This window comes from Bemisia tabaci, unplaced genomic scaffold, assembly GCF_918797505.1.
Source record: "Bemisia tabaci unplaced genomic scaffold, PGI_BMITA_v3".
Taxonomy (NCBI): domain Eukaryota; kingdom Metazoa; phylum Arthropoda; class Insecta; order Hemiptera; family Aleyrodidae; genus Bemisia; species Bemisia tabaci.
In genome coordinates, this window is record NW_027311778.1 from 18,796 (window position 1) to 31,146 (window position 12,351).

A 12,351-nucleotide genomic window follows, 5' to 3' on the forward strand; every position below is an offset into this window, starting at 1 on the left:
AGGCTTCGCCCACCAAAGCCCCCCCGGGACGCGCGCTTCACGCGCGTTTTTTAGTTTGAGTATCCGGCCTCAGTTGTTGTGTTGGTTAAGTGACCCGCGCGTCCACCGCGGGAAGAGTGTATTTTCCAAAGGGAGGGGCGGGGCAAAGCTTGAATGACAATGAATAAATCTCCATAACCCACTGTGCGACCACATTGCCGTCTTATCCACCAATTTTCAGTTCGTGACCCACTGTGCGACAACAATGCTGTCTTGTCCACCAATTTTCAGTTCGTGACCCATTGTACGACAACATTGCCGTCTTATCCACCAATTTTCAGTTCGTGACCCACTGTGCGACAACATTGCCGTCTTGTCCACCAATTTTGAGTTCGTGACCCACTGTGCGACAACATTGCCGTCTTGTCCACCAACTTTCAGTTCGTGACTCACTGTGCGACCACATTGCCGTCTTGTCCACCAATTTTCAGGTCGTGACCCACTGTGCGGCTTCCCTCCTCTTTTGCCGCACACCCCCCGCCTAAAACTTTCGAAGCTCGCCATTTTTAAACGGCTCGACCGATTTCGCTCAAATTCAATACCAGCCTAGAACTAAGTAAGATCTTCCTTCTGTAAAAATTTCGGGGGGAAAGCTTTTAATTTGCGCGAGTTATCGCGCCCACAAAATTGAACCTCCCCCCACTTCTCGCCCCCATCATTCGAAATGTAATACTTCGATCTCCGTTTTTTCTTCGCAGAATGGTAGTCCTGTTCCTCTACTTTTCATCGCAAAAAGTTTCACCCGGAAATTTTTTAAAATGAGGGAAATATAACCAAGCAAAAATCGGAAAAACCACGATGAGCCGGAAATACATAAATTAACACACACACACACACACACACCCTCACACACCCTCCCTCACCCACACACACACACACACACACACACACACATATATATATATATATAAATATTAAAATTAATATAAACTTCGAAGGATTCAGACTTTCAGCGATTCTGCCTTTTTCTATTTCACTCGAGAGGTTGCCAGATTGTGCGATAAATGTGAATATTTTACATGGATTTGAATTGGGAAAAGTGCTAAAAAAGTGGTATCTGGCAAGTGCTAAAAAATAGGATAACGAATTGGCTTATTTCGCGGGAAAATTTAATGACCTTTGAATTGACGTATTTGGGGGTCCGAAACCCCCCTTAAAATTAGTTTGAATTAATTTCTGTGATTTTTACTTAAAAGTGCTTACAATTTGGTAAATTTTCCCGTTTTATTTTTTTCATTACGATAATTTGAACCGGAGTTATGATTTTTTGAAAACAGGTCAAATTTGACCTTTGACCTATCATTACTCGGTCAAAAATTAAGATACTGATCTGCGGTTTGCGCCAAAATTCTTAGTTTTTTATGCTCTTTCGAATGAGGAATCACAAGATAGGGGTTGCTATTTGAAAAAAAAAAGTTGGGGTCCGCAGCCCCTCCCCACGGGGGGGCCCGAAAATTTTAAGGGGCCCCAAAAGTAGCTAACATTGATCGATGAACATCCCCAAAGTTTCGTTTCAAAATATCAATTAGATAAAATTTTAGAGGGGGTGGAAGGGACTTTTGGGACACCCTGTATAATGTTGGGAGGAATACTTATACAACTGTTCGTCGCAAAATCGATCCTTCAAAAGTCATCAGCATTCCTTACGTTCCATTATTGTAAGAAAACATAGCATCATTCCTCCGGAAATTTGGGTTTGAAATAGTCCAAAAAAATTACAACACACTTCAGTGTCTCATATCACAAGTAAAGGCACTTACTCCTCCTCTCAATGAGTCAGGGGTAGTCTACAAAATCAAGTGCTCCGAATGTGATGTCATTTACATTGGCATGACACATCAACTTCTTAAGATGCGATTGAATGGGCACCAATATGACCGGAAGGAAAAAACTGCGCTACATGCCCACCAAGAGGCAACGAGCCATGTTTTCAATTTCAAAAATGTGGCAATTTTGGACAGAGAAAAAAATGATTTCAAGAGATCATTGCTGGAGATGATACATATTTTAAGGAATAAAGATCACACTTGTAATTTTAGGGCTGATATTGATAAGCTAATTCTAGTGTATCATCCATTTTTCCAGCGTGATCTGTCTACTTTCGGGCCACCCGGTAATAAGCCATAGCGAGAAAAATCTTTGGGTACCCCGGTAATCAGGTGATCGGACGGTGTGTTTACAATGTAATCAGTCCGGCCCGAGCCATGTAGCAGATCTGTAGATGTAGCATGCAGTAAATTCGGGTTTTACGATTTTTGGGACTTAATCAAAGCTACAGCCTAAACGGTAAAAGTAAACCCCTACTCATATACAATTTGTAGAATCCTCATATCTTCAGGATGTTCCCTCGAAAAAAACGATAATCTCATTCCAGAATAGTGTAAGCGAGAAATTCAATGATAAGCGTCGGCAGGTCGGGTCGCCCATTGTACCCAAAAAGCAGTTTTAAGACCATTTCCCTCTTACAATTGCTTGAATCTAAATGAAACTTTCAGGCGCACTAGACGGGAACATGACAATTCTTTTGATATAACATTACATTATATAGGGCTCTGATATCTCGTATTTTCCATAGCTTTGACAGAACATGAAAATAGTCAAAGTGGATACTTTTCGCTATTTTTGACACATATGCGTACTTATCTCTTTTGATAAATCTTCAATTTCCTTGAAACTCTTCAGTTCGTTAGACGGGACCGAGATGCATCTTTAGACACCGAAATCTCTGAATTCCGTTGCTCCGTTGCTTTTAAAAGTTTACTGAACAGCAACTAAAAACCCAAATAAGCCAAGTACGTGTAGCTATGGTGTCGTTGCCTCGACCGGGCTGTGCTGTGTTGCCAATTGTTGGAGGATAGGTTACTTGCCCGGATGTGGCTACCGCCACTCATGATAAACAGTAATAGACGCTATTAGTGGCGACGTCATCATAGGGATTCTCCATTATATCGAATTGGATCCAAACAATAACATTGGCATAACCTCTTTCAATGCTACCAATGCGAAAAAATCGATAAATATCGCTTTTCTGTGACGTTGCACTAATAGCGTCTATTACTTTTTAAAGTTGAAACTTTGCAGGAGCACGTATTATCTGTTCCTTGACAAATGTAAACATAAACTCAAACTTGGTTTTGATGGTAACATTAGAAAACATTGCTGCCAAACTGTCACTCTTCTTACAGTGGGATGAGGCTAAGCAACGGGGTTACAAAACACTTAAAAGTTGCAAGAAAAAAAAACAAAACAGAGGTGAACCCCATATTATATTGTGGAATGTCGGAATTTGTTTTGTCTTGCCCCCTGAAATTGGTCCATTTTATCGAGAAAGACCTTTTGCCGAAGAGCATTTGGTGAATAGGGAATAAAAACAGGTATTCTTTGGTTTGGAAACCCTGATATTAAGTAATGAAAAATCAAATTCCAATGTGATGGGCGAAAACCAAGGTAACCTTTCCCTTCAGCAGCACAACTTGGGTGGGGGTTGTCTCATATTTAATTATTTATTTTCCAAGTCTCATAAACAGAAACCGCCATTGCAGTCATCATACAGGTCAATAACAAATATCTGTCTGCAGCAATAAGTATCGCCTGAAGACTCACCTAAAAAAACTGTTCCCACTCTACCTTGTTGAAAATTCAAGTGGCTGTGATGGGAGAACAGTGCAAAGCAGAGCCGTGTTGGAAGTTTTCGGGCTCGGCACTCGCTAATTTCTGGGCAACTTGGCAAGTTTCAGCGCATTTTTCTGCTCCTACCGAAACTTGCTGAGTCTGCTTGAATCCGCAAGTGACTGGTGCCAGGCTTCCTAACGCGGCTCCTCAGTCGGAGTTCTTAGCGATGTAGAGGATGACACCCAGAGTCCTCTGTTTTTTCTAATACATTTTTCTGTCTGTTATGAGACTGTGGTTTATTCTTCTTTGGCATTTCTTTGTCATCCTCATCAAAAGCCTTTCATCACAACATATCTGATGCAAGACAATCAGAAATGCTCGACATGGTGATACCTAGCTGGAAGAGAGCATGTGATCAACAAACCCTTTTCATTAGGAACAGTTGGGGAAGTTGGCTCAATAAGATACATGCTTCTTGGTGTACCACGGGCTGGTTAGTCCGATGGTAATCCTGGCTCGCCTATATCATGCATAAATTCTCCAGAAATCTGTGTTTTACCAAAAGAAGTTCAATTCCCAGGGAATACTTTAATTTTTTCGGGCAAGACTAAACTGATCCAGACAATGGGTATAATTTTGGAGATAAGCACCAGACATCTACCTGGAATCAATTTTGAGTTGATTAGTAGCATGAACAACTCTTGCAAATTAGATGTGATTTGCCTACAGTTGGTCATCTCTCTGCTGCCTTGAATTCACGTCCGTAAGGATCAAATCTAAGTCTCCTCACTGTGAACACAGCCTTAAGTGTGTACACTTACTTGGCATGGACTCGAACCATGGATAGCTGTTAGCCATGTGACTGACTGAACCTAACGTTCACCAAGTACATACCATCATACATTTAGTGTGCAGTAACAAGCTCACCAGCACTGAAGTTCCTCTTGCTGAACTTGAATGAGATTCCTCCACATCCTCTGTTTGATTGAAGTAGCCAGTCGGAGGCAGACTGGGTTATCAGGAATTTCGAGGTTCTGGAGAGGAGTAATGTTCGAAAAAATGAGGACATATTCCATTAAATGCAGCTCTCGCAGCAACCAGAAACACTTTCCTTTCAGAGAATATACATAAATAACGGTTTCGACATATCAGGCGAGAACACAAGTTGTGTATAATGTGAAACGGCTGAATGCAGAAAGCAGAAACTGTGAAGAGTTCACAAGCAGTGATACTGTGATATAGTAATATGCATACATACAAAATACAGTATAAGAATTAAGAGGTTAGGGACCGGGCTGAACAGGGGCTGAACCAGGAGTGAACAAGTGAACAGATTGGCCCAGATATTCCGGACCACATTTCACCAAAAACTGCTGTTTGTCAAACCGCCGTCAACACCTACCAAGCGGCGAGTAGGCCCTCGGCCGTGCTCGGCAATCTTCGTAGCCAATCAGGTTGCCGTCCGTAATCTCGAAGAAGGTTCGGCTCCTGCTCCTACAACCCTACAGTCCTACACTTTTCGAATTATGGCATTCTTCGGCCTGATTCTCTTTTCCTCTTTTCCGTAATTAATAACAATAAAAAATGCATATAGTCATTACTTAGCGGCACCTTGTCCAATTTGTGCCTAGAGCCTCTGCAACTTTGCAAATTTGGACGTTACCTTTTGAACATTTCATCCCTTCCCTTTGAATACACTTCACATACCTATCACACGGGATTTTTATCTGCATATTTACTTGGCTTTATTTGCAAAGGATCTTTTAAGAAGTAAATTCTTTCGATAACTTATTGGGGATGGTCAAGTTACCAATTAGAGCCCACCATTCCATGCCATTATTATTACAGGACAAGGTTTCTTACCTAAAAAGTGGGCACCGTGAGAAAAATAGATAACCACAGTATTTGGACCGCGTTAAACAGAAAGGAACCAAGGCACATCAGCTGTTGCCAAATGTAATTGGCTAATTTCATTTTTTACATGAAAACAGTTGTGCGGATTTTCGTGCAAATTTCAGTGAATTTTCTCCATAGTACGAAACAAATTCCTGGACATTTTCTAAGGGATCCGCACAAACATTTTCTTGTAAAAAATTAAATTGCCTGGTTAAAATTGGCAATAGCTGATGTGGCTTGGTTCCTTTCTGTACGCGGTCATAGAATAAATAGACTACGTTAGGCTCTTCATTCTATGACGCGGTCCATTTGATTCGTGCCTTCAAAAATGAGCTGCTGGTGGCAGAACCATCTTGGTGATGTTCTTTAGGAATTTTAGACTTTATTCTATTTTTTCAGCAGATGAACCTTACATGGTTACTTGTAAAGTCTTGCCTCATTTTCCTTGACTTCTACTTAGTTTGATGCCAAAAAACAAGAAAATTCATGCAGAAACATGCCTTAAAGGAGATAGTTCCCCCTCATACTTACTATCAGTATCAGAGTTCCGACGGAAAAAATTTTGTTGTCATGGGTAAATACGGTTTCCATGGCTTCTTCAGCTGTTAATAGACAACTATGCGGGTTTGCTGGAGAATTTGGTGACTGCTAGGATTGTTGATTGGTATCTCCAAAGCCTGGTTGTTATAGCTAAACTTAAAGCATTGGCTTCAACGCAACGCAAAACCAGAACCTTGGAGAGACCAGCGAACATCCATGAGAAAGTAAGTGGGGAGCAATCTACCTGGCATTGTACATCCGTCTGGTTTTCACAACTACCGTTACTAGGGATTTAGGATTCAGATTCGCACATCAACCAGTAAGCTTTTTGTCCAATCATCTTGAGATAGAGGCAGCCATGCAAGGCGCAGCAAGGTAGTCCGATGCTCAAGCCACTTAATCAACACAAATATTATCCTAACTTACAACAAAATGACTTGTTTCTTCTCTAACAATGGAGCTGGAAAATGCTACTTTGAATGCACAAGAAACTTCTTTGGTCGAGATGAAGAAATGAGTCCGGAACATCTCGACCAGGCACAGGCCGCTTTGTTTACATTAGGAGTCCGGAGTATCTCGCCGCAATTTCACTTGCAATCACCATGAACAGATCAACGGGGTAACTGATATCTGATTTTACGAAAGGGATAAATGATGGACGCGGACGAAAGTTCTTTTGTCGAGGTGAAGAAACGCTAACGCTGAGAAATTGAGTCTGGAACATCTCGACGAGGTCCGCTTTGTTTATGTCCGGACTATGTCGCCGTTTGTTTGTTTACATTAGGAGCGAGTTTGACACCGATGACAGACTTTGGTCTTTGATGAAAATTTGGTCTGGAATATCTGGGCCAAACGCAAAAACCCTGAACCAGGGACCAGTTCTATAGGACCCTGGACTCCCGTAAGAGTCAATGTAAAAATTCGTGAGCAGGTACTAGTGCTGCATTCTCGCGTAGGATCCTCGCAACTCACTGCTGTTATCAGTTGGATTGCATTTTGCAATAAGGAACCACTAGCATTGCAATGATGCTAAGATTGTGCAACTTCATCCTTTGCAATAAAATTGCAGAAATTGTGAAAAACTATGAAATTTAGATGGTAATTTTTATCTTAAATTTACAGTTTTTCGCGAGTAAAATAGAAACTATTAAGGGATAATCGGGTTTTTCCTCCAAGACAAAAGAAGTTGCACAATCTTAGCAACATTGCAATGCTAGTAGTTCCTTTGTGCAAAATGCAATCCAGTTGTTGGACTTCATTAAAATCCGTAGGATCGCGTATAACTGCAAAAAATCGAATTTTTCACCGTATTACTACAAGCGGCAGGCCCTTCCTAGTCGAAAGGGGTCGAAAAAACGCCAAAAATATACTTATTTTTCAAGAATTCAGCCGCCTTATGTGTTATTTTTCAATCTCCGGCTTAACCTCACTTTTGGAGCGGGCGATGGATGAGTCGAGGTTCGGGGGGGAGGATCCTCTGAGTTGACTAGGATCCTACGCGAGAATGCGCTGCAATCACCCGCTCACAACAGAACGGCGTCCTATAGAAGTCGTCCCTGGCTGAACCAAAGACGTAAAGTAGAGTCCCTTTATACCCAGAGTTAAGACAACTCGATTATCAGCTGACTGGCAGCCGGCCTTAGCTGGCCATGGAGGCCGAAACGAGTGCACCCAAACGAACGATATTGAGGGATAAGGATCAGGAATCCTGCGATGTCTGTCATACAAAAACAACAACATCAACAAATTGATCAATTAAAAAGAAAATGAGATTGGTTTGTGAATAATTTCTTATTCTCTTTTCATTTTGGACCGATGGAAATGACAATTTACTCTTGATAAACCACAATTAGGTGATATTTTCATTATTCTTGTTCACATTCGAGGTACCGCCATCTTGGTGCACTCGTTTCGGCCTCCATGAGCGAGAACCAATCAGAATTGGATTTTTTTTTAGGCCACTTTCAGCCGAACCATAAGTGAGTTGTCTTAACTCTGGGTATAAAGGGACTCTAACGTAAAGACGGAGCGCTCGTATCTGAAAGCTGAGAGTAGAGTTCTCTATAGCGTCCAGCCCACGGTCAAACTAGGGGCTCTCAAACCGTCTCAAACTGGCACTCAGTAGCTATGTTTATGCGAGCCTCTAAACCTAACTTCAATCGAAACCTACCTGAGTTTGATTTGAAACCAAGGTTCAAATCACGGCATTAACGATACGGAACTAACGAAATGTAGGTTTCCGAAATTTGTGTTTGAAACCTCATTTTACACTAAAGACTAGGTTTTCGCACTCCGCATAAACGAACCGGAGGTTGAAATTAGTTGAAATTCGACTTCAAATGCGATTTTCAGGTGCGCGATCGGCAATATGGCGGATTTATTATCATACCGTTCGTAAACAACAGGTCCTTATCCCACGATTTAGCTTTAATTTTGCCATTATTCAACATTTTTTACAATCATAATTTTACTATAATTGTTGCTTAAGCACTTTCACGTGATTCCTTCAGTTATATGTGGCTTACTTATCCTTATTTAGCTAAACGTAGGACGTTATTTTCTAGTGAAGGTGTTTAGTGTCAGATGGAATCCAGGCTTATTACTGCTTTTTCAGATAATTCTTGCAACTCTAATCAACATTTTATGACTACAGAAGCAAAGCAAGCAAAGAGCTTTACAGGCTACAATTGAGTAATAGCCTTACCCACCAGTTCATCATCTGCGGAGAACTTTTTTACTGCATCCGCACGATTTGCCTAAGATTTCAAGATAAGGCACCCTGCTTCCCTTTAAGTAGTGCACCGAATTTTTTCATTTCAATCTACCGATTAAATCTAAAATCTGATCCAATCAGAGCTGCATAGCTCTTATATTTGTGTGTTATCCGTGTATCTATTTCCTGGTTGTCCTACTGGAAGTGTGACTCCAGCCACAACCGTGACCTGCTGACTTATTTCTTTGATCCAATCTCTAGTAAATGATGACTCAAATTCTGAAGCCATCATTTATTGAAACTAGTTCAAAGTTATTGCTCCAAAGTATCGTCACTCTTCTCATACTGATGCAGAGGGAAGGAGATTCTTCGGTGAGTGCTCTTTGATCCAAGATTTTCAATTTGAGATAAGAATAAGGTTATTATTGAGGCGTGTAACAATTTTTGGTCGTTGAACCACTTGTCATAATTGAGCTTTGGCGTTAGAGATGCATCAACTGTGGAAAGTGGCTCTGCCTGTGCAAAAATATCTTGTGACAGCAGTGAATGTTAGTAAATGCGCTTTACAGATAGACTGAAAGCGGAGAAAGTTCGGTATTTGGACTGCTCGAAAAGTCCAACAACCGTACCCCCTACGAGTTCGGTACTTGGACTGCACTAACATCTACACACATAACCATACCTAACCTAACCTACCTAACCTACCTAACCTAACCTAACCTAACCTACCTAACCTAACCTAACCTACCTAACCTAACCTACCTAACCTACCTAACCTAACCTAACCTATTTAACCTAGCCTAAATGACCCAACGTAGCCTCTGACAACTTTTTCTACGTCAATACTTAAAATTCCTATTAGAATGTAATTCAAATTTATAATGATTTGTGATGAAAGTTCCTTTTAATTTTTAATTACTTCTTTTCTTCTTATTTTGTGATAGAAGTGCCTTTAACTTATTATAATTTATTCATTTTTTCTTATTCTGTGATAGAAGTGCCTTTAACTTATAATTTATGCATTTTTTCTTATTCTGTGATAGAAGTGCCTATTAAGTTAAATTACACTTATGCCAACATAAATAACTGTATTTTCTATCAAAAAACCATTTCAAAACCCGCCCATAAATAACTGTATTTTCTATCAAACACACAACTAACAGTCCAAGTACCAAACTCGTAGGGAGTACGGTTGTTGGACTTACACCCTTAGTGGAGAAAGTTCGAAAACCATTTCAAAACCTACCATTACAAACCACTGCCATTTTTCGAAATTCCCGCCCACACTAAACACCTAACTCTACACCAAACACACACACGACTAACAGTCCAAGTACCGAACTCGTAGGGAGTACGGTTGTTGGACTTTCCGAGCAGTCCAAATACCGAACTACACCCCTGAAGGCTCCATATTCCAATCTACCCGAGTAATTAAATTCAAAAGCATTTTTGAATTGAGTTCATATCGAATCTCAATAGGAGAACAATATACAGTGTAAGCGAAAGAATATCAATGGTAAGGTTGGGTTTGTGTCTTAGGTTAGTGAAATGCAATGGCAGGTTCTGAAATCTTGTTTTTCAGTTGCTCTTTACATGAGTCACCTTTGAAAATCAAGTTTAAGAATAACACACATAGGTAGGCAAACAGTGGTAGGTAGCTTGCCTATTTTCTTCCTGTCTTGCTCATGGACTCGGAGAGCAGTCGGAAAGAGGGGTGAGAAACAGGATTTCAGCGCGTGTCTCTGGGAATGTGGAAATTCAAAATTTGTGAAGCGTCACCAGTTTGTTGAGATTGTCACCGTCCGTTGCCTCAAGAGGATTTAGACGCTTCTGCTTCAGCGATACATTGTTGACCTATCAATATCTGCTTATTTTGATCATATCTTGAAGGAGGAATTCCCATAAGTATATCCCGATTCTTTATTTGTTTCACTACAATAATGGCAGACACACAATCTTTACGACAGCATGGAGTGAAAGTGCGGTGCTTTACTGGATTAGCACTCCTACACTTTCAATGCCTATATCTAAGTACCTATTGTAAGATCATTAGAAGCTCAATCAACAACATGATGAATTTCTGCGCCTGCCATAATTATTTTTAACATGACTAAAAATTACCTATGGCAACTTTTCTGAACTCAGAATATAAGCTCGAGCATGATTTGGAGGGTTGTTGAGATTAGGTATTCATTCAATTTTAAAGATGAACGTGAAATGATTAAACATCTACTGTCATTTTTCCAACTGTTGCTCAGAAAGTCAGTAAAGGCTTTTCTAGTGAAGATGAAGCCTCCGCTTATATATTGTGGAAAAATTGAACATACACAGGTTAAAAGAGTAATACCTAATAATTTATTGAATCAATTCATAGTGGAAAAATGAAGTATAGCTTGTGAAAATGGCGCCAACATGAAATTCAAGTTCAATCGAAAATATGCGCATAAACAGCGCCAAAATCGGAAAGTTTGATTTCCCGCGAAAGTCGGGTTACAGCGCCCGCATAAACCCGACGGAGGAAACTTGCATTACAAACTCGGGTTTCATGAAACCCCGGTTTCGAGCCTCGCATAAACGTAGCTACTTCATAGTGGAAAAATGAAGTATAGCTTGTGAAAATGGCGCCAACATGAAATTCAAGTTCAATCGAAAATATGCGCATAAACAGCGCCAAAATCGGAAAGTTTGATTTCCCGCGAAAGTCGGGTTACAGCGCCCGCATAAACCCGACGGAGGAAACTTGCATTACAAACTCGGGTTTCGTGAAACCCCGGTTTCGAGCAAGACCAATCCACACAGGTCAGTCATTGCGCAGCTTTTTTGAAATCCACTCCCCCGCCCGGCCCTAATTCGCAGCACTCATTGTGACGTACTATTGAGTGCTCCCATAAGAAATACATTGTTTGCACTCAATACTACGTCACTGCGCAGTAGAGTACCAAAATTCGTCCTCGGGAATGACTGACCTGTGTGGATTGGTCTTGGTTTCGAGCCTCGCATAAACGTAGCTAGTGATCCGATATTAAATCCCTAGCGGGGAAGAAAAAAAATCCCTAGATTTCGCTAAAAATCCCTAAATCCCCAGATTTGCTCAAATATCCCCAAAAAATCCCTAGATTTTGCAAAAGACCGCCATTTCTTACGTAGAATCATGACGTCATTCCATGTATCGATTTGCAATATTTAAATCTGATTGGCTCGTTTGAATTTTGCCGCTCTCTGAAAGCAGTGCTAATCCCATAGAGTACAATAGAGTCGCAAAGTACTGGATCGCCGTTGAAGTCACTTTTCGAGGCTGTTTTGTCCAGTTCTCCGGAGACTAGTGTGCGGCGACTAGCGACGACGCATACGCAGAGACTCGCGCTCAGCGCTCCCCACCTCCCCACTCCCGACTCGGCTCCGTGTTCGTCGGCTAGGTCCACACACATTGAACCAGCCTAAGTAGGCCGGTAATAAGTCTGAAATTGAGTCCATATATGAATATTATCTAGGAGTAACATACATTAATGGATTCATTATGGCTTTGGATATCTATTTAAAGCAAAATTTGT